The sequence below is a fragment of the Poromitra crassiceps genome (genome assembly GCF_964638095.1).
Source record: "Poromitra crassiceps genome assembly, chromosome: 28".
Lineage (NCBI taxonomy): Eukaryota > Metazoa > Chordata > Actinopteri > Beryciformes > Melamphaidae > Poromitra > Poromitra crassiceps.
In genome coordinates, this window is record NC_139651.1 from 14,577,751 (window position 1) to 14,601,485 (window position 23,735).

A 23,735-nucleotide genomic window follows, 5' to 3' on the forward strand; every position below is an offset into this window, starting at 1 on the left:
ATTTTACTTCTAGGGCTCGCATTTGTGTTTCAAAACTCATGAAAGTGGTCCTCATGTGTGAAGATTATCCTGCTGAACACAGGTTCGCGTTTGAATAAGCTTGCGTTAACCACAGACCTTATTTGAAGCGTTGCGCCAAAAACCCATTCAAAAATCCCATAGGCAGAAACAGTGAAGAACCCGGAAGTCCGGGACTTCCGCGTTGCGACTACAAAAATACATCATATAACACACAAGTTTAGCCTACTTCACTCACCTCCCCAAATAATATCTGCTTCAAGCCGCCGGTTCGTTGTTTCTGGAGTTTTATTTGAAGACCGCTCTGCTCGAGCAGTGCGTGCTGAGTACTGACAACAATTGACAAATGGTGCAGACCAGACAGGCCCAGCCGCGCGAAAGTTTGGAGATGGTCTCGCGCTGCATATCAGAGCGCGTAGTGATACTGACAGGGACGGACTGGGATCATAATTCAGGTAGATACCAAGCAGGCCAGGCCGATATGGGCCGACGCGTGTGCGAATGAAAAATTTGGGCCGTTTGAAGCCCAATTTGGGCCGTTTGAAGCCCGATTTGGGTCGTTTGAAGCCCAATTTGGGCCGTTTGAAGCCCAATTTGGGCCGAGTCCAATTTTACAATGAGATGCACCCACTTTAACCCTGAAGTGTGATTATATGTATATATTCTGCTGCAGCGTTTTGGCCAGTCGAGCCCTTTGGTTTGATTTACAGGGTGATGGAGGGAGAGAGCAGTTTGAATATCTGCTGCTGGGCCATGGAGCTGATTGCCTGGCATCACTTTGGGCCATGGAGCTGATTACCTGACATCACTTTGGGCCATGGAGCTGATTACCTGGCATCACTTTGGGCCATGGAGCTGATTGCCTGGCATCACTTTGGGCCATGCATGGAGCTGATTACCTGGCATCACTTTGGGCCATGGAGCTGATTACCTGGCATCACTTTGGGCCATGCATGGAGCTGATTACCTGGCATCACTTTGGGCCATGCATGGAGCTGATTACCTGGCATCACTTTGGGCCATGGAGCTGATTACCTGGCATCACTTTGGGCCATGCATGGAGCTGATTACCTGGCATCACTTTGGGCCATGCATGGAGCTGATTACCTGGCATCACTTTGGGCCATGCATGGAGCTGATTACCTGGCATCACTTTGGGCCATGCATGGAGCTGATTACCTGGCATCACTTTGGGCCATGGAGCTGATTACCTGGCATCACTTTGGGCCATGCATGGAGCTGATTACCTGGCATCACTTTGGGCCATGGAGCTGATTACCTGGCATCACTTTGGGCCATGCATGGAGCTGATTACCTGGCATCACTTTGGGCCATGCATGGAGCTGATTACCTGGGATCACTTTGGGCCATGGAGCTGATTACCTGGCATCACTTTGGGCCATGGAGCTGATTACCTGGCATCACTTTGGGCCATGCATGGAGCTGATTACCTGGCATCACTTTGGGCCATGCATGGAGCTGATTACCTGGGATCACTTTGGGCCATGGAGCTGATTACCTGGCATCACTTTGGGCAATGCATGGAGCTGATTACCTGGCATCACTTTGGGCCATGGAGCTGATTACCTGGCATCACTTTGGGCCATGCATGGAGCTGATTACCTGGCATCACTTTGGGCCATGCATGGAGCTGATTACCTGGCATCACTTTGGGCCATGCATGGAGCTGATTATCTGGCATCACTTTGGTCCATGGAGCTGATTACCTGACATCACTTTGGGCCATGCATGGAGCTGATTACCTGGCATCACTTTGGGCCATGGAGCTGATTACCTGGCATCACTTTGGGCCATGCATGGAGCTGATTACCTGGCATCACTTTGGGCCATGCATGGAGCTGATTACCTGGCATCACTTTGGGCCATGGAGCTGATTACCTGGCATCACTTTGGTCCATGGAGCTGATTACCTGGCATCACTTTGGGCCATGGAGCTGATTACCTGACATCACTTTGGGCCATGGAGCTGATTACCTGACATCACTTTGGGCCATGGAGCTGATTACCTGGCATCACTTTGGGCCATGCATGGAGCTGATTACCTGGCATCACTTTGGGCCATGCATGGAGCTGATTACCTGGCATCACTTTGGGCCATGGAGCTGATTACCTGGCATCACTTTGGTCCATGGAGCTGATTACCTGGCATCACTTTGGTCCATGGAGCTGATTACCTGGCATCACTTTGGGCCATGCATGGAGCTGATTACCTGGCATCACTTTGGGCCATGCATGGAGCTGATTACCTGGCATCACTTTGGACCATGGAGCTGATTACCTGGCATCACTTTGGGCCATGGAGCTGATTATCTGGCATCACTTTGGTCCATGGAGCTGATTACCTGGCATCACTTTGGGCCATGGAGCTGATTACCTGGCATCACTGTGGGCCATGGAGCTGATTATCTGGCATCACTTTGGTCCATGGAGCTGATTACCTGGCATCACTTTGGGCCATCCATGGAGCTGATTACCTGGCATCACTTTGGGCCATCCATGGAGCTGATTACCTGGCATCACTTTGGGCCATGGAGCTGATTACCTGGCATCACTTTGGGCCATGCATGGAGCTGATTACCTGGCATCACTTTGGGCCATGGAGCTGATTACCTGACATCACTTTGGGCCATGGAGCTGATTACCTGACATCACTTTGGGCCATGGAGCTGATTACCTGCCATCACTTTGGGCCATGGAGCTGATTACCTGCCATCACTTTGGGCCATGGAGCTAATTACCTGGCATTAACAGTCATGCCCACACAGTACGGTGAACAGTCATGCCCACACAGTACAGAACAGTCATGCCCACACAGTACAGAACAGTCATGCCCACACAGTACGGTGAACTGGCTTCACTTACTACGTATTTCTGCGGTGGCGTACTTTGGGATCATGGAGTCAGCGGTGAGCTCTGGATGGAGGATACAGCCGTGTGTGTACGCGTCCATGGGCAGGCCGTCCAGCAGCTGACGGTACTGCTGCACGCACTCGTGGAGGGGCGAGCCTGCGTCAGGAATCAGCGTAAAACACCCACGTAAAACAAACAGTGTTGGGGGTAACTAATTACAAAAGTAACATATTACATGTAATATATTACTTTTAGCAGTAACTCAAATCTTATTACTTATAGGATTTCAGTAATATGATACCAGTTACTTTCTCAAGTAACTCAAGTTACAAATTGAGTTACATTTTATTAAATCAAAGCACAAATTTAAAAAAGATACAATCATTTCCTAATCAAACTGTGTGTTTTTGTGCAAATAACCATTATAGATGACAATAACAAAGGAAAAGAATAACATTTAGAATTTTGGATTTACACTAACTTCAAGGCGGTTGAAATTCTTTTTCGGGATGGTTCCGGGGCGGCGATGTCATTCTGCTGCTGCTGTTGTTTTGGTAAAAGTAAATAAGTAACGAGTTACTCTACACAGTAAGTAATATTGTAAAGTAACTTTCATTTGAAAGTAATTAGTAATATGTAGTATATTACATTTTGAAAGTAACTTGCCCAACACTGAAAACAAACAAGGTTTTTGATGTACCTCAGCACTCAAGACCTCAACAGACAGTCGTACACGGATTCAAGAAAAAGGTCTAACCAAACATGAAAAGACAAATTGGAAGCTGGCATTCTTTGTTACAGTATTGACATACTGTAGTAGTTTGAAATGTGACGCTTTTATAATACAGTAGGTGGCGGTAATGCAACACATGGATGCCAACTGCCATAAAACCTAAAAGAGGAAGAAGCAGAAGCAGAAGGGGAAGAAGAAGTGGTGTGCTTGTTGTTGTTCCATTCCATTCTGCTTCGTCACTTCTATCTGTGCGGGCGGCTAAATGTAAGTCAGATACATTTCAATCATATATGTAATAAGAGTTAATTTACATTGTTATGCCGAGTCATTTGCATCTGTATATGACACCAATGTAAATGTAGTATTTGATGTATCCTTGTCTTTCTGTAGAAGCACACATAACAATAGGCCTACTTGTAACAGAAAGAGAAGCAGACAGTAAATAATGCGTCACCAACATAGTGTACGTTGTCAGACATGCTGTAGTGTAGTGGCTGCCATGTCCGCATGTGAGATCATTTATCATCTAGAGAAGTCACACTTCAAAACACAGTCCGTGTTTCACAGGCTGTAGGCCTAGTCTATTTCAACACAGGCTGTAGGCCTAGTCTATTTCAACACACAGGCTGTAGGCCTAGTCTATTTCAACACACAGGCTGTAGGCCTAGTCTATTTCAACACACAGGCTGTAGGCCTAGTCTATTTCAACACACAGGCTGTAGGCCTAGTCTATTTCAACACACAGGCTGTAGGCCTAGTCTATTTCAACACACAGGCTGTAGGCCTAGTCTATCTCAACACACAGGCTGTAGGCCTAGTCTATTTCAACACACAGGCTGTATGCCTAGTCTATTTCAACACACAGGCTGTAGGCCTAGTCTATTTCAACACACAGGCTGTAGGCCTAGTCTATTTCAACACACAGGCTGTAGCTCTAGTCTATTTCAACACACAGGCTGTAGGCCTAGTCTATTTCAACACAGGCTGTAGGTCTAGTCTATCTCAACACACAGGCTGTAGGCCTAGTCTATTTCAACACACAGGCTGTAGGCCTAGTCTATTTCAACACACAGGCTGTAGGCCTAGTCTATTTCAACACACAGGCTGTAGGCCTAGTCTATTTCAACACAGGCTGTAGGCCTAGTCTATTTCAACACACAGGCTGTAGGCCTAGTCTATTTCAACACACAAGCTGTAGGCCTAGTCTATTTCAACACACAGGCTGTAGGCCTAGTCTATTTCAACACACAGGCTGTAGGCCTAGTCTATTTCAACACAGGCTGTAGGCCTAGTCTATTTCAACACACAGGCTGTAGGCCTAGTCTATTTCAACACACAGGCTGTAGGCCTAGTCTATTTCAACACACAAGCTGTAGGCCTAGTCTATTTCAACACACAGGCTGTAGGCCTAGTCTATTTCAACACACAAGCTGTAGGCCTAGTCTATTTCAACACACAGGCTGTAGGCCTAGTCTATTTCAACACACAGGCTGTAGGCCTAGTCTATTTCAACACACAGGCTGTAGGCCTAGTCTATCTCAACACACAGGCTGTAGGCCTAGTCTATTTCAACACACAGGCTGTAGGCCTAGTCTATTTCAACACAGGAAATAAGTCAGATAGCGCTGGCTTCCTCCTGGCTCTTCCTGACTCGTTCCTCTGCGGCTGCTCTGGGCCTAACATTAACCTGGGCATGAATGTGGACACAAATCAATTTATACTTCCTACTTATAATTTCAGAAGGAAAATTGTACTTTCTACTCCACTACACTGATTTCACAGCGTTGTTATGATCATCATTGTGTTCCCTGTCTTACCAACAGTCTCTGTTTGATTATGTCACAGCTGATTGGCAGGAAGAGATCTGGTGGAGGAAGAGAGCAAGAGACAAAGATGACTTCTTCACAAGAGGTGAGAACATTAGAATATTTTGGTAAATGTAATCTGTTAGCTCACCTATTTATAGGATGTTGTACTGTATGTCACAATGATTACTAAGTATTCTCTCTCCCTCGCTAACTTTGCTAACATTAGCCTGTTGACGTGGTTCTTCCTACATTTATGATGAGATATTTCACAATGCAAAGCTGCTGCTGTTGTCCAGGTCTGGAGTCAAATAACATAACCTGCCATTTATTTTATCATGTGACATTTTCTGATATGTTACACACAGTGTTGGGCAAGTTACATTCAAAATGTACATACTATGGATACATGGGAGGAGGTGTGCACTGAGGCACACCTAGCTACAAATTCAAACACATGGAGGGAATTTAAATGGAAAATAATCACTAGATTCTTTGGAACACCAGAAATTGTAGCCAAAATGGGCCCTTCACTTTCCAGCTCATGCTGGCGAAATTGTGGAGCCGATATGGCCAATCACACACATGTATTCTGGCTATGTCCTAAGCTAAATTTATTCTGGGGAGAGGTATTTGACGCCTTAAAAGAGGTCTTCCAACAAGATATACCGCAAGACCCCACAGTGGCACTGTTAGGGGTAATACCTGAAGGCCTAGACGGGAGGGCCAAAAAATATCTTTTAAATATACTACTAACTACAGCCTTAAAGTGTATTACTATAAGATGGCTGAAACCAGATCCCCCCACATATATTGTATATGGATTCAAAAAGTGTGGGATATTTACCAGATGGAGCAAATCACTTACACACTAAGGCTTCAGAAACCCATTTTTGTTAAAAGATGGGGGCCTGTCATGACTCTAATAATGCAATGACTACCCAATGCTGTACGCCCCCTTAGTCTAATTTCCATTCTCTTACACATTTCTGATAGATATCACATACATACTGTTGGAGAAAAATATAAGTTCCATTGGCATTTCCCAATAAGCTATAATTGCATACACATAATTAATGCTATAAGTTAACGATTGTATGTTCACGATCCTAGCCAGCGCGCCACGGGGCTACACCCCGCCGAGTGAGTGGTAGGTTATGGGGAGATCTAAGAAAAGGAGCACACAGCTTCAATCATAGAGTTATCTATTTACAATTATATACAATGTCATTTTGACACACCCACAATATGCAAACATTTCAGATTCTTTTAAATATCAGACGACAGCTCAGTAATGAATTATGAAATGAATTCAGACTTACCCGCTCTCGTAGATATCCTGTTCGTGACACGCCAATTGATAGAGAATAAATTCTATTCTATACATCCGCTAAATGTTTCCACTTTTGTAACTTATAGCATTAATTATGTGTATGCAATTATAGCTTATTGGGAAATGCCAATGGAACTTATATTTTTCTCCAACACATACATACATACAATCACTAGTTCCCCCGAAGTAAATTTCTCTCTTCTCTCTCTCTCTCTCGCTCTCCTCCCTATCTATGAAGCGCTGCTGGACATATGTATAATTTCCATTCTCTCACACATTTTTGATAGATATCACATACATACATACACACTAGTTCCCCCGATGTAAATTTTTCTCTTCTCTCTCTCTTGCTCTCCCTATCTATGAAGCGCTGCTGGACATATGTATATGATGGAGTGGAGGTTTATTATTTTTTATTTGTTTGTTTTCAGTTTTGATGGTCATTATTATTGTCATTACAAAGCTATGAGTGTATATGTAAGGGATAATGTATATTGAGGCGGTGATTACGGGGGAAATAATGACCGACAGGTGGATTGAGCCCGACGCGCCAGCGGAGGGCTTAATCGTTCACCTGAAGGTCATTATTTCCCAGTAATCACCGCCTCAATATACATTATCCCGCTTAGAACACGGCCTACAACTAAATCATTCAATAATCTGACAAAAATAATTATTCAAATAGATTTTTTAATAGCGTTTTCAACGACAAAGCGGTTTCATTCGTAATTGGCACACAAGACACCACAGCTGCAACTGGTTGGCCTAATTAGTAGTGTCTTGCTGACAAAAAGCTCTTATCAACTGATTAATCCAGGTGTGGCAGAGCAGCGGTCGGTTGTCGAGAAATAATGACCGGTGAATATTGTTGATTGACCAATCAGAATCGAGTATTCGAGAGAGCCGTGTTCTAAACAATGATAATGTGTACAATAAGCACACTGCTGGAAAAGGAAAAGGAAAAAGTAAACAACTGTAATCGAAGGAATACAATGATGTACAATGTTGATGTAAACCAAATAAAAATTAAGTTTAAAAAAACAAAAAAACAAAAAAATGTACATACTAGTTATTTTCTTTTGAAAGTAATACGTTATTTTACAATATTATTGTAAAATAATATTATCACACTACTTTTGCGTTGCTTTCACCAAAATAACCGCAGAACGACACCACCTCCCCCCAAAAAATTAAACCGCCCTAAAGTCAATGTAAATCATCCACAGTTCTAAATGTAAACAATCCTTTTACTTTGTTATTGTCATCTATAGTAGTTATTTGCATAAAAAACACAATTTGATTAGGAAATTATCTTTATTTAAATATGTGCTTTGATCAAAATAAAAAATAAAGTCTTGGCATTAGTAGTTTTAATTATTATAAGCTGCTTAGAACTATAGTGTAGGAGGTTACAGTAAACAGGGCATAATTCCCTCTAATATTCTTTTGTGAAGTCATAACGTTATAATTTACCTTCACCCGATACTTGACTTTACTGAGTAGATGAATGCATCATAATGTAGCTCAATGCACCCTAACGAGGAGCTGACAGCAGCTCAGTTTCAAGTTGTAACTCACATTACTTGACATAGTACAGTAACTGGTATAATATTACCAAAATCCTATTGGTGTTATATTACGGTGTTTACTGCTAAAAGTAATACATTACCTGTAATGTGTTACTTTTGTAATGTTTTCCCCCAACACTGGTTGCACAGTACATACAACAAGATATGTTTGTCTGTTAGCATATGCTTTCATATCATAAAATACTTTGTCAGAGATAGTAATGACTTATATCCTTTATATCTTTCTCAATGAAACAGAGAGACACCAACAGACCAAAACGCCACCGCTCTCTGCAGTGTGGGACATCTTTCAGTCGCTCAGGTGACCTAACAACACATCAACGCATTCACACTGGAGAGAAGCCATTCTCCTGTGACCAATGTGGGAGGAGCTTCAGCCGCTCAAATGTCCTAAAAAGACATCAACGCATTCACACTGGGGAGAAGCCATTCTCCTGTGACCAATGTGGGAGGAGCTTCAGTCAGTCAAGTGACCTAAAAAGACATCAACGCATTCACACTGGAGAGAAGCCCTTCTCCTGTGACCAATGTGGGAGGAGCTTCAGTCTGTTAACTAACCTAAAAACACATCAACTCATTCACACTGGAGAGAAGCCATTCTCCTGTGACCAATGTGGGAGGAGCTTCAGTCAGTCAAGTGAACTAAAAACACATCAACGCATTCACACTGGAGATAAGCCATTCTCCTGTGACCAATGTGGGAGGAGCTTCAGCCGCTCAAATGTCCTAAAAAGACATCAACGCATTCACACTGGGGAGAAGCCATTCTCCTGTGACCAATGTGGGAGGAGCTTCAGTCAGTCAAGTGACCTAAAAAGACATCAACGCATTCACACTGGAGAGAAGCCCTTCTCCTGTGACCAATGTGGGAGGAGCTTCAGTCTGTTAACTAACCTAAAAACACATCAACTCATTCACACTGGAGAGAAGCCATTCTCCTGTGACCAATGTGGGAGGAGCTTCAGTCAGTCAAGTGAACTAAAAACACATCAACGCATTCACACTGGAGATAAGCCATTCTCCTGTGACCAATGTGGGAGGAGCTTCAGTCAGTTAACTAACCTAAAAACACATCAACGCATCCACACTGCAGAGAAAGCATTCCCCTGTGACCAATGTGGGAGGAGCTTCGGTCGGTTAACTCACCTAACAAGACATCAACGCATTCACACTGGAGAGAAGCCATACTCCTGTGACCAATGTGGAAGCAGCTTCAGCCTCTCAAGTCACCTAAAATCACATCAACGCATTCACACTGGAGAGAAGCCTTACTCCTGTGACCAATGTGGGAGGAGCTTCAGTCGGTCAGGTGAACTAAAAATACATCAACGCATTCACACTGGAGAGAAGCCTTACTCCTGTGACCAATGTGGGAGGAGCTTCATTCACTCAAGTCACCTAAAAACACATCAACGTATTCACACTGGAGAGAAGCCGTACTCCTGTGACCAATGTGGGAGGAGCTTCAGTCACTCACATCACCTAAAAACACATCAACGCATTCACACTGGAGAGAAGCCATACTGGTGTGAACTATGTCCGAGAAGGTTCAGTCAGTCAAGTCTCCTAACATCACATCAACGCATTCACACTGGAGAGAAGCCGTACTCCTGTGACCAATGTGAGGGCAGCTTCAGTCGCTCAAGTGACCTAGCAGAACATCAACAACACATTCACAGAAAGTGTTCGGGCTAGCCTCACGCATTCACACTGGAGAGAAGCCATAATGGTGTGACGGGGACAAACTTCACTTAAAGGGACAGCTCACCCTAAAATCCAAAATACATATTTTTCCTCTCACCTGTAGTGCTATTTATCCACCTAGATCGTTTTGTGTTAGTTGCCAGAGTTTTGGAGATATCAATCCTAAAGATTTCTGCCTTCTCTCAAATACAATGGAACTGGATGGCACTCGGCTTGTGGTGGTCGAAGTGACAAAAACGTACATTTGAAAAACTCAACACAGCAATATGTCTCTTTCCAGAAATCATGACCCGGTTATTCAAGATAATCCACAAACCTTGTTGTATGCAGTTAATTATTACTTCAGACTAACTAATAAAGTAATAAAACCACTAGTAAACCAGTAGGCGGCGCCTGGCCTGCTGTTCAGTGAGTGGCCTGACTGCGGGCACCAAAAAAAAAAAAAAAAAAAATTGCAGGCCAGCCAGGCCACCGGGCATATGCCCGACGTGCCCGATTATGTAGTCTCTTAAAACAGACTGTCTCATCTACATCCGGCGAATGCAGCTATACACAGTCTGTATGTTACACCCCCAGAACATGCACAAGGAAGTTGGGAAAAAAACCTTCAGACAGGAAAGAAGTTTGACGGAATCCGACCAATCACGACACGTGTGTCCACGAAAAATGCGGCATATTGGATTCTGATTGGACTAATGAGCGGAAGACCCGCCTTTCTACTTCCCATTCCGGTTGGTGCATGATTCTCCCCCACGAAGTACAGACGGTATGGTGGAAGCATTTGAAAATTGCGGAAGCCAACTCGTCTGTTCTAAGAGACTACCGATTATGCAGTCCGCGCCTGGATACTGATGAGTTCGACAAAATAGTTCCAATTGAATGGAGGGTACACACGGATGTCACTTTCCCACTGGAACACGCCCCCTCAGGTTCCTCTCTGTTGTTTGGAGCAGCAGGTGTCATTCATCTAGGCCAGGGGTCACCAACCTTTTTGAGGTCGAGGGCTACCTGAAGGGTAGAGAGTCATGTGGGGGGCTACCTGTTGAAATTTGCTCGATTTACCTTTAAATAATGAGTATTATGCATTTTTAATCGAGACATACACTTTTCTTTCACTGTTGTGAAGAAGAACTCTTCCTCCCACTCCTCTTGAAATTGGTAATGTTTTTTCTTTCGCTTTTCTGCCATTGTTCTTGCTTTCCATCATTTCGCTTAGCCAACTCATATAATCATTGGCAGCTGGCAGTCGCACTGTCGCAGAGTGAATGACGTGGTGACGTAACGTAAAACTAAACTTTGACCTGGTTCAATAATTAATTATACACAGACAATAAATTATACACAGACAATAAACGTTTTTAAAACGTATGCATTGTTAAACCAATTATTTTCTACATTCGTGTGTTATTGTGGGAAGGGAGGAGAAAAACAAATAAAAAATACATTTTTCTGATTATATTTTTTTGTTTTGTTTTGTTTTTTGTTTTGTTTTTCCTTTCTTTCCCCTGTGTCTGAGCCTGTTTGTCTGTTTTGTCTTGTTTGTGTAAAAAAAAAAAAAAAAAAAAAAAATTAACGTGGCCTGCGGGCGCCACAGCGCCACCCCGCGGGCGACCAGGTGCCCGCGGGCACCGTGTTGGCTACCACTGATCTAGGCTGATTACTGCATTCAAAATCAGTCTTGCTGCCACTCAGAGTCAGTGGGCGTGACCATGCAGTGACTTCTGCCTGTGACATCACGACATGAAAACTGGCCTGAGTCTGACCCACTGCTCAAACATAACATAGCTTGAAGGTAATAATAATAATGATAATGATGATAATAATAAAAATAATTATAATAATAATAATAATAATAATAATAAATTAATGTATGTAATGTTATTTTAAAGGACTACTGGTTGATACAGAATTGTATTAGCCTCTTGCATTGTGTTATATTAGTCTGTTACCCTGTAAGGTGTTTTGTTCGGCATGGTTAAAACTGTTTTCTTGTGTGTTGCGTTATTTGTTGTTTACAATGTTATAACTTGGCCCTGTTTTCTGCCATTTATTTTCTCTGGCAAGCTGTCAACGGAGGCCAGAAGACAATAAAAAATATAAAAAAGAAGGCATATAACCCATATAACCCATGGGGGATCGGCGATAGGCCAGATTGTTTCCCAAGCCTTTTCACATCAAGGACCCCTAAACTGACACAAATTAGACCACAGACCCCCAATTTTGTCCCAGGGTCCCCCATCCAATAAAACTTTTGCTTTTAGATGTTTTATCCTCATGGTTGCCATGGCAACCATTTTACTTTCCACCATAAGTTACATTTTATTAAATCAAAGCACAAATTTAAAAAAGATACAATCATTTCCTAATCAAACTGTGTGTTTTTATGCAAATAACCATTATAGATGACAATAACAAAGGAAAAGAATAACATTTAGAATTTTGGATTTACACTAACTTCAAGGCGGTTGACATTATTTTTCGGGATGGTTCCGGGGCGGCGATGTCATTCTGCTGCTGCTGTTGTTTTGGTAAAAGTAATGCAAAAGTAGTGTAATAAGTAACGAGTTACTCTACACAGTAAGTAATATTGTAAAGTAACTTATTACTTTCAAATGAAAGTAACTAGTAATATGTAGTATATTACATTTTGAAAGTAACTTGCCCAACACTGAAAACAAACAAGGTTTTTGATGTACCTCAGCACTCAAGACCTCAACAGACAGTCGTACACGGATTCAAGAAAAAGGTCTAACCAAACATGAAAAGACAAATTGGAAGCTGGCATTCTTTGTTACAGTATTGACATACTGTAGTAGTTTGAAATGTGACGCTTTTATAATACAGTAGGTGGCGGTAATGCAACACATGGATGCCAACTGCCATAAAACCTAAAAGAGGAAGAAGCAGAAGCAGAAGGGGAAGAAGAAGTGGTGTGCTTGTTGTTGTTCCATTCCATTCTGCTTCATCACTTCTATCTGTGCGGGCGGCTAAATGTAAGTCAGATACATTTCAATCATATATGTAATAAGAGTTAATTTACATTGTTATGCCGAGTCTTTTGCATCTGTATATGACACCAATGTAAATGTAGTATTTGATGTATCCTTGTCTTTCTGTAGAAGCACACATAACAATAGGCCTACTTGTAACAGAAAGAGAAGCGGACAGTAAATAATGCGTCACCAACATAGTGTACGTTGTCAGACATCCTGTAGTGTAGTGGCTGCCATGTCAGCATGTGAGATCATTTATCATCTAGAGAAGTCACACTTCAAAACACAGTCCGTGTTTCACCCGCTGTAGGTCTAGTCTATCTCAACACACAGGCTGTAGGCCTAGTCTATTTCAACACACAGGCTGTAGGTCTAGTCTATCTCAACACACAGGCTGTAGGCCTAGTCTATTTCAACACACAGGCTGTAGGCCTAGTCTATTTCAACACAGGCTGTAGGCCTAGTCTATCTCAACATACAGGCTGTAGGCCTAGTCTATTTCAACACACAGGCTGTAGGCCTAGTCTATTTCAACACACAGGCTGTAGGCCTAGTCTATTTCAACACACAGGCTGTAGGCCTAGTCTATTTCAACACACAGGCTGTAGGCCTAGTCTATCTCAACACACAGGCTGTAGGCCTAGTCTATCTCAACACACAGGCTGTAGGCCTAGTCTATTTCAACACACAGGCTGTAGGCCTAGTCTATTTCAACACAGGAAATAAGTCAGATAGCGCTGGCTTCCTCCTGGCTCTTCCTGACTCGTTCCTCTGCGGCTGCTCTGGGCCTAACATTAACCTGGGCATGAATGTGGGCACAAATCAATTTATACTTCCTACTTATAATTTCAGAAGGAAATATTGTACTTTCTACTCCACTACACTGATTTCACAGCGTTGTTATGATCATCATTGTGTCTTACCAACAGTCTCTGTTTGATTATGTCACAGCTGATTGGCAGGAAGAGATCTGGTGGAGGAAGAGAGCAAGAGACAAAGATGAATTCTTCACAAGAGGTGAGAACATTAGAATCTGTTGGTAAATGTAATCTGTTAGCTCACCTATTTATAGGATGTTGTACTGTATGTCACAATGATTGCTAAGTATTCTCTCTCCCTCGCTAACTTTGCTAACATTAGCCTGTTGACGTGGTTCTTCCTACAGTACATTTATGATGAGATATTTCACAATGCAAAGCTGCTGCTGTTGTCCAGGTCTGGAGTCAAATAAAATAACCTGCCATTTATTTTATCATGTGACATTTTCTGATATGTTACACACAGTGTTGGGCAAGTTACATTCAAAATGTACATACTAGTTATTTTCTTTTGAAAGTAATACGTTATTTTACAATATTATTGTCTGTGTAGAGTAACTTGTTACTTATCACACTACTTTTGCGTTGCTTTCACCAAAATAACCGCAGAACGAAACCACCGTCCCCCAAAAAAATTAAACCGCCCTAAAGTCAATGTAAATCATCCACAGTTCTAAATGTTATCCTTTTACTTTGTTATTGTCATCTATAGTAGTTATTTGCATAAAAAACACAATTTGATTAGGAAATTATCTTTATTTAAATATGTGCTTTGATCAAAATAAAAAATAAAGTCTTGGCATTAGTAGTTTTAATTACCGTAAATTCCGGACTATAAGCCGCACCTTTTTTCCCGTTTTTTGGCCTTTTTTGGCCCCTGCGGCTTATATAACGGTGCGGCTTATCTATGGAGTTTTTCAAAAAAAAAAAAAAAAAAAAAAAAATCTCTCTTTTTTAGCACTCTTTCTAACTATAAATCCTATATAACTATAATAAGTTTTAATTTCCTCTCTTGCCCTCTTTTCACCACACTGTATGACACTGTATGACACTGTGTGCACTGTAAAAAACAACACAGGTGGTGTTGTGTTATGTTGTTTTGTTGAAATGTTAATAAATGGGAGCTTCCTCAAACAGCCATCTCTTTCCCGACAATCCCCTCTGTGCATGAACCCTTACATATGGTAATTAAACATTAAAACACAATAAAAAAAAAAAAAAAAAAAAAATACCATTAAAACACCCGCGGCTTATAGTCCGGTGCGGCTTATATAAGAAAAAAATAGTCAACTTTGCAGGTGCGGCTTATACACCGGTGCGGCTTATAGTCCGGAATTTACGGTATTATAAGCTGCTTAGAACTAATGTGTGGAAGGTTACAGTAAAGTAAACAGGGCATAATTCCCTCTAATATTCTTTTGTGAAGTCATAACGTTATAATTTACCTTCACCCAATACTTGACTTTACTGAGTAGATGAATGCATCATAATGTAGCTCAATGCACCCTAACGAGGAGCTGACAGCAGCTCAGTTTCAAGTTGTAACTCACATTACTTGACATAGTACAGTAACTGGTATAATATTACCAAAATCCTATTGGCGTTATATTACGGTGTTTACTGCTAAAAGTAATACATTACCTGTAATGTGTTACTTTTGTAATGTTTTCCCCCAACACTGGTTGCACAGTACATACAACAAGATATGTTTGTCTGTTAGCATATGCTTTCATATCATAAAATACTTTGTCAGAGATAGTAATGACTTATATCCTTTATATCTTTCTCCATGAAACAGAGAGACACCAACAGACCAAAACGCCACCGCTCTCTGCAGTGTGGGACATCTTTCAGTCGCTCAGGTGACCTAAAAACACATCAACGCATTCACACTGGAGAGAAGCCATTCTCATGTGACCAATGTGGGAGGAGCTTCAGTCAGTCAAGTGACCTAAAAACACATCAACGCATTCACACTGGAGAGAAGCCATTCTCCTGTGACCAATGTGGGAGGAGCTTCAGTCAGTCAGGTCACCTAAAAATACATCAACGCATTCACACTGGAGAGAAGCCATTCTCCTGTGACCAATGTGGGAGGAGCTTCAGTCAGTTAACTAACCTAAAAACACATCAACGCATTCACACTGGAGAGAAGCCATTCTCCTGTGACCAATGTGGGAGGAGCTTCAGCCTCTCAAGTCACCTAAAAAGACATCAACGCATTCACACTGGAGAGAAGCCGTACTCCTGTGACCAATGTGGAAGCAGCTTCAGCCTCTCAAGTCACCTAAAAACACATCAACGCATTCACACTGGAGAGAAGCCATACTCCTGTGACCAATGTGGAAGCAGCTTCAGCCTCTCAAGTCACCTAAAAAGACATCAACGCATTCACACTGGAGAGAAGCCGTACTCCTGTGACCAATGTGGGAGGAGCTTCAGTCGGTCAGGTGAACTAAAAATACATCAACGCATTCACACTGGAGAGAAGCCATACTGGTGTAAACTATGTCCGAGAAGGTTCAGTCAGTCAAGTCAACTAACATCACATCAACGCATTCACACTGGAGAGAAGCCGTACTCCTGTGACCAATGTGGGAGGAGCTTCAGCCACTCAAGTGCCCTAAAAAGACATCAATGCATTCACACTGGAGAGAAGCCGTACTGGTGTGAACTATGTCCGAGAAGGTTCAGTCAGTCAAGTCACCTAACATCACATCAACGCATTCACACTGGAGAGAAGCCATTCTCCTGTGACCAATGTGAGGGCAGCTTCAGTCGCTCAAGTGACCTAGCAGAACATCAACAACACATTCACAGAAAGTGTTCAGGCTAGCCTCACGCATTCACACTGGAGAGAAGCCATAATGGTGTGACGGGGTGTAAGACAAACTTCACTTAAAGGGACAGCTCACCCTAAAATCCAAAATACATATTTTCCCTCTCACCTGTAGTGCTATTTATCCACCTAGATCGTTTTGTGTTAGTTGCCTGAGTTTTGGAGATATCAATCCTAAAGATTTCTGCCTTCTCTCAAATACAATGGAACTGGATGGCACTCGGCTTGTGGTGGTCTAAGTGACAAAAACGTAAATTTGAAAAACTCAACAGCAATATGTCTCTTTCCATAAATCATGACCCGGTTATTCAAGATAATCCACAAACCTTGTTGTATGCAGTTAATTATTACTTCAGACTAACTAATAAAGTAATAAAACCACTAGTAAACCAGTAGGCGGCGCCTGGCCTGCTGTTCAGTGAGTGGCCTGACTGCGGGCACCAAAAAAAAAAGAAAAAAGAAAAGAAAATTGCAGGCCAGGCCAGGCCACCGGGCATATGCCCGACATGCCCGATTATGCAGTCCGCGCCTGGATACTGGTGAGTTTGACAAAATAGTTCCAATTGAATGGAGGGTACACACTTTCCCACTGGAACACGCCCCCTCAGGTTCCTCTCTGTTGTTTGGAGCAGCAGGTGTCATTCATCTAGGCCAGGGGCACCAACCTTTTTGAGGTCGAGGGCTACCTGAAGGGTAGAGAGTCATGTTGAAACCTACCTGTTGAAATTTGCTCGATTTACCTTTAAATAATGGGTATTATGCATTTAATCGAGACATACACTCTTTTCTTTCACTGTTGTGAAGAAGAACTCTTCCTCCCACTCCTCTTGAAATTGGTAATGTTTTTTCTTTCGCTTTTCTGCCATTGTTCTTGCTTTCCATCATTTAGCTTAGCCAACTGATATAATCATTGGCAGCTGGCAGTCGCACTGTCGCTGAGTGAATGACGTGGTGACGTAACGTAAAACTAAACTTTGACCCCAGCCCAGGTGGATCAAAATAGTTAATCAATAATTAATTATACACAGACAATAAATTATACACAGACAATAAACGTTTTTAAAACGTATGCATTGTTAAACCAATTATTTTCTACATTTGTGTGTTATTGTGGGAAGGGAGGAGAAAAATAAATAAAAAATAAATTTTTCTGATTATCTTTTTTTGTTTTGTTTTTTCTTTCTTTCCCCTGTGTCTGAGCCTGTTTGTCTGTTTTGTCTTGTTTGTGTAAAAAAAAAAAAAAAAAAAAAAAAAAAAAAAAAAATTACGTGGCCTGCGGGCGCCACAGCACCACCCCGCGGGCGACCAGGTGCCCGCGGGCACCGTGTTGGCTACCACTGATCTAGGCTGATTACTGCATTCAAAATCAGTCTTGCTGCCACTCAGAGTCAGTGGGCGTGACCATGCAGTGACTTCTGCCTGTGACATCACGACGTGAAAACTGGCCTGAGTCTGACCCACTGCTCAAACATAACATAGCTTGAAGGTAATAATAATAATGATAATGATGATAATAATAAAAATAATTATAATAATAATAATAAATTAATGTATGTAATGTTATTTTAAAGGACTACTGGTTGATACAGAATTGTATTAGCCTCTTGTATTGTGTTATATTAGTCTGTTACCCTGTAAGGTGTTTTGTTGGGCATGGTTAAAACTTTTTTGTTGTGTGTTGCGTTATTTGTTGCTTATGTTATAACTTGGCCCTGTTTGCTGCCATTTATTTTCTCTGGCAAGCTGTCAACGGAGGCCAGAAGACAATAAAAAATATAAAAAAGAAGGCATATAACCCATATAACCCATGGGGGATCGGCGATAGGCCAGATTGTTTCCCAAGCCTTTTCACATCAAGGACCCCTAAACTGACACAAATTAGACCACAGACTCCCAATTTTGTCCCAGGGTCCCCCATCCAATAAAACTTTTGCTTTTAGATGTTTTATCCTCATGGTTGCCATGGCAACCATTTTACTTTCCACCATAACCTAATTATTTTTGCATCAAATCTCCTGAACCAAACATGATGACAGAAAAGGTGATGTCTACCCCTTATGTTTTCATGGTATGATCCAGTGTAGGAAATTAGCCAGGGGCAAGGGCAAATATGCACTAATAAATCTCAGAATGCACACAAAAAAACATGATCAAGGGGCAAAAATTGTCCCCTTTCATTTGATAGGCCTAATTGTATTCTCATTAAATTATTTTCATTTGCTTCTCTAACACAATAAACTTTTGTAAAACACCCCAAAAAGTGACATGGGCTTGACCTGGGCTTGACCTGGACGCAAAAGTTAAAATAAAATCCATGCCATGGACCAGCAGGGTACAGAGGTGGTAATTTCCATTGTAGAGCACTTCACAATCTCCTCCACCAGCATGACCATGCTGGTCAACCAGCTTCATCAGCATGATCATGCTGGTCCACCAGCAATCCCCAGCACAACCATGCTGGTCCAGCAACTTCACCAGCAAGGCCATGGTGGTTGACCAGCTTCACGAGCAAGCTTTAGCATCAGACCAGCAGCACTAACCAGCATAGACCAGCATCAGACCAGCAATAACCAGCATAAACCAGCAAGAAATTCAGGCTGGTCTATGCTGGTTTTTTCAGCAGGGCTGTCTGTGGTTCTTCCCTGCTATCTCCCTCTGTCAGTCTGTTTGGAGTGGCTGTACATGTGTGGGGTACCTACTGGCTGTGGCTCAGGAGGTAGAGCGCATCGTCCATTAACCAGAAGGTCGGTGGCACCCTGCACGGCAGCTGGCCGCCCTCGGTGTGTGAATGGGTGAATGTAGGCACACTGTAAAGCGCTTTGGATAAAAGCGCTATATAAATGCAGTCCATTTACCATTCTTCCCTGCTCTCTCCCTCTGTCAGTCTGTGTAGGGTGGCTGTACATGTGTGGGGTACCTACTGGCTGTGGTCCTCTCTCCCTCTGTCAGTCTGTGTGGGGTGGCTGTACATGTGTGGGGTACCTACTGGCTGTGGTCCTCTCTCCCTCTGTCAGTCTGCTTAACACAGGCCTCTGGAAGACAAACAAGCCAGTGATTTTTGTCCGATATGATGAGACAGTCAGATACAGCAAAAACTTCCCTTGTAGCCGTAGGATACCTCACACAAGGTGTTGAGGATGTAATTACACTGACCTGATTACCCCCCCCCCCTCCTCCCCCCCGGCAATCATTAAATTGTTCTCATCTTATCTTGTCTTAAATCATCGTTAAGCATCGCGGCTTCCTCATTTTGCAGGACGGTGTCGGTGCAGCCTCACCTCGCCTCGCCTCATACATTGTTTTCCCGCGGGAGCAGATGACTTCCTGCGGGGCTCGCACAGCCCCACCTGTTCATTCCTCGTCATTACACATGACTGAGTGCACGTTGACAGCGAAGCACCTTCCCTTCATCACGGCTGTGTGCAGACAGGTGCTCGCCTGCAGTTTTAATGACTACAGGAAGAGTGAAGCTGGAGAAAAGATGGACACTAACTCAATTGAATTTCCTCATTTATATGGATAAGCCTGCATAACTTAACCTATGAAATCACTAGTACAGTATAAACCAAAGAGCTAAATATAGATTTATACAGGCAACGGAACAAGTCAAAATTCAGGTACTGTAGTGTGCTAGTTTATGGAAATAAAGTTACATGAGGTAAAAAAAGAAAGAAAAAGAAAAAAAAAGGAGCTCGCCGAATAACAATGATTCCATTTACACCTGGCGTTAACATGCGTTTTCTGCCATCACATTGCAATCTGATGGCAGAAATGGGTGTCCTCTCAATCCGCATAAAGTTGCTGTATCCAGATTGAGAGGACACATTGCATTTACACTTGTGTTCAATGTGTACACAATGCATCCCCTGACCACCTCCGGAGGTGGTTTGGCCGATCAGATTGCAATCCTTCTTCAACGCGTTTTGGGGGTGTTTACACCTGTACTTTCAAGTGATAAAACACAATCTGATTGCAATCTGATCACAGAAAAAGCATGTTAACGCCAGGTGTAAATGGCCTCAATGATACTCCATGTGTTTGGGGTTAACAACAGTAGCTGCTGGGCTGTAATCAATCAACAGTGTTAATTGCACAGTTAAGCCTCAGTGAAGATGACTATATGAACTGATCTCCAGACAGAACTATTGTGGATCTTCCCTCATTACACGACAAATCCCAACTCATAAGGTAGATGGCGCTCACGCTCACTGGAGTGCAGAGGTCCACTAAGGCTCACTGGAGTGCAGAGGTCCACTAAGGCTCACTGGAGTGCAGAGGTCCACTAAGGCTATGCAACTGTCACGATATGCCAGTTCCACATGCGGGAATTGCACCCAAATCATTTCTTCCATACCCCATTACCAAGCTGACTCCCATTCGAGGCACTTTTAACCCATTGATACCTGATGCAGCATTTGCGTGTATATCCCTCATTTGTGTGTGTATCCCTTTAAGACCGCGAACCGCGTCACGCGGTTCGCGGTCGTAAAGGGATGCACACACAAATGCTGCATCAGGTATCAATGGGTTACAGCATTTTAGCTGATTATGGCAACACCATGTGGCCAATCAGTGCTACATTTGTTCAGTTTTCATTGGGGCTGCCCTTCACTGTATCTCAAAGTCTGCTGGCTGCTTACAGTATGTCTCAACTGTAAATGAGCTCGCCAGTGCCCCCATGTGGTTCGATTGGGCCAATAATTGAAGGTTGTCCACTTCTTCTGCCTGCTGATTGGCCACAAAGTTTGACAGTGAAGTCATTTGGAAGTTGGACACCTTTTTAGTGAGAAGTCATCCTCACTGCCACACCACCTTTAGCCAATCAGTGCGAAAAGTCAATTTGTTGTTCCTCACTGCAGGGACCAAACTTTCCACAAAGTTCTGTTGTGTAAATCCATTCGGAGGTTGTATGCCTTTTTGTGAGAAGCCAGGCCCTCCACCACGCCCCCTTGTATTGTTTTGTATTGTATTGAGTAACAGGGCGTTAGTGAGAGCAGAGATGATCTCTGACCAGAGCTAGCGTCCTGGTCAAGAGCTAACGTTGAGCCAGACTCTCTCCAGCACGGGTACAAAACAGATAGCCTGGTCAAGCGAGACCAAAAGGTGCCTACGGATTCACGTAACACCACCAAACTTTGTAGAAAGGTTGGAGGTTATGCTGGAGGTATGCACTCTACCAAGTGCCCTCTAGTATTATGGTTTATGTAGATGATGGACTCTGGTGCAAGCTTGAGACAAAGGCTGAGAGAGAGAGAGAGAGAGAGAGAGAGAGAGAGAGAGAGAGAGAGATGTAACTTGCTGTTACCACCTGAGCCAATAGGGACATACAATTGATTTGCAGGGACTACAGGTGCAAATTAGCTCTTAAGCTAACCCTGGCACATTTACATTGATATTGATGTTGATTAATGTGCACTGTCCCTGATTAAAAATAAATAAATAAAAAATATTCATTGTAATTTTGTGATTGGGTATTGTTCAATTTATCACCATTTGAGATTGTCACCGTGTTCTTTGGCAACAGATGCTGAAATATTTCCTGCTGATGAAGCTCATTTGAAGCTAAGGGTTATTATCAGGCATCAGTGTCTGCTCTGCTTTTCAAAATAAACAAATCACAGATCAGCCAAATGAAACCAATGTGAAAGAGATTCCGCCATTGTTTGTATGTGTTTGTATGACTTGTGTGTGTGTATATACATATACAGGTTGGTGTGTGTGTGTGTGTGTGTGTGTGTGTGTGTGTGTGTGTGTGTGAGTGTGTGTGTGTGTGTGTGTGTGATTATGCATTTTTTTGTAACTTATCTTGCTTACGTGTGAACCAACTCTAACCAGGTTCTGCTGAATCCCCACTTTCCTTTAATCTTCACTCTCAGTTTATGCTGAGATGCAGCATTATGCACATCAATCAGAAACACACACACACACACACACACACACACACACACACACACACACACACACACACACACACACCAACGCATATATTAAAGATAAAATTAATGATATCAAGCAGGGTTATAAATATGTACCGTAGATTATCTTCTTATCCGTTGCAGTCAGTTCTGAGACCACCACGCATGTATAATTAGCAATCACAACAAAACTAATTTTGACAGGAAAAACATAGAACCACACATAGGTAACACTTTAGAACTACGCGCTATGAAGCATTATTAGTTCACTGTTATAACTAGAAGTTCCTTGAGGAACTTTTAGGAGGCTCCGCTGTGGAGGAACCTCTTTAGGTGCTTTGAAGAACCTTCAAGAAAACACACACACACACACACACACACACACACACACACACACACACACACACACACACACACACACACACACACACACACACACACACACACACACACACACACACACCTCTCTCACTGTGATTTCTGCCTTACTTTCCAGCATCTGGCTCGGATGTCATCACATTAGCAGTCTTCTCTTTGTCCAAGGAGGCAAAGTGAACGTCACTTCCTGCTTCGGCAGCACTGTACTTCCTGCTTCAGCAGCACTGTACTTCCTGCTTCAGCAGCACTGTACTTCCTGCTTCAGCAGTCTCTGGGAAACATTGCACTAGAGAGAAGCAGGCTAGATGAAGTGGTGGTTGCGTGGTTCTTCTCTTATATTTTTCTTGATACTAATAGGTTTATGCTGTGGGTTGTTATGCATTCATCCTTTCTCAGTGGGGGAAGCTGGTATGTTGATTTCTCTTTGACAGTGACTTTTTGATCATGTATTTTTCATATTGATCGAATAATTAATTGAACTGTATGCATAATGGATTTCATTGTTTACTTGCGCTTTGAGCAGCAACACAACGCTGATGACGCTTATTGCTGAAACGCTTGTGCTCTACAGTATACTGTGGATTCAATTAAAAGACAAAAGGACATTATGGGTGCTGGCCTTTCTTTCTTCATTTATAATCTTTGGCCGTGCACCTAAGGAGGATTCATTATGGGTGCTTTCTTCATTTATTCATCTTTGGCTGTGCACCCAGGAGGATTTTTTTTTTTTTGATGGGCA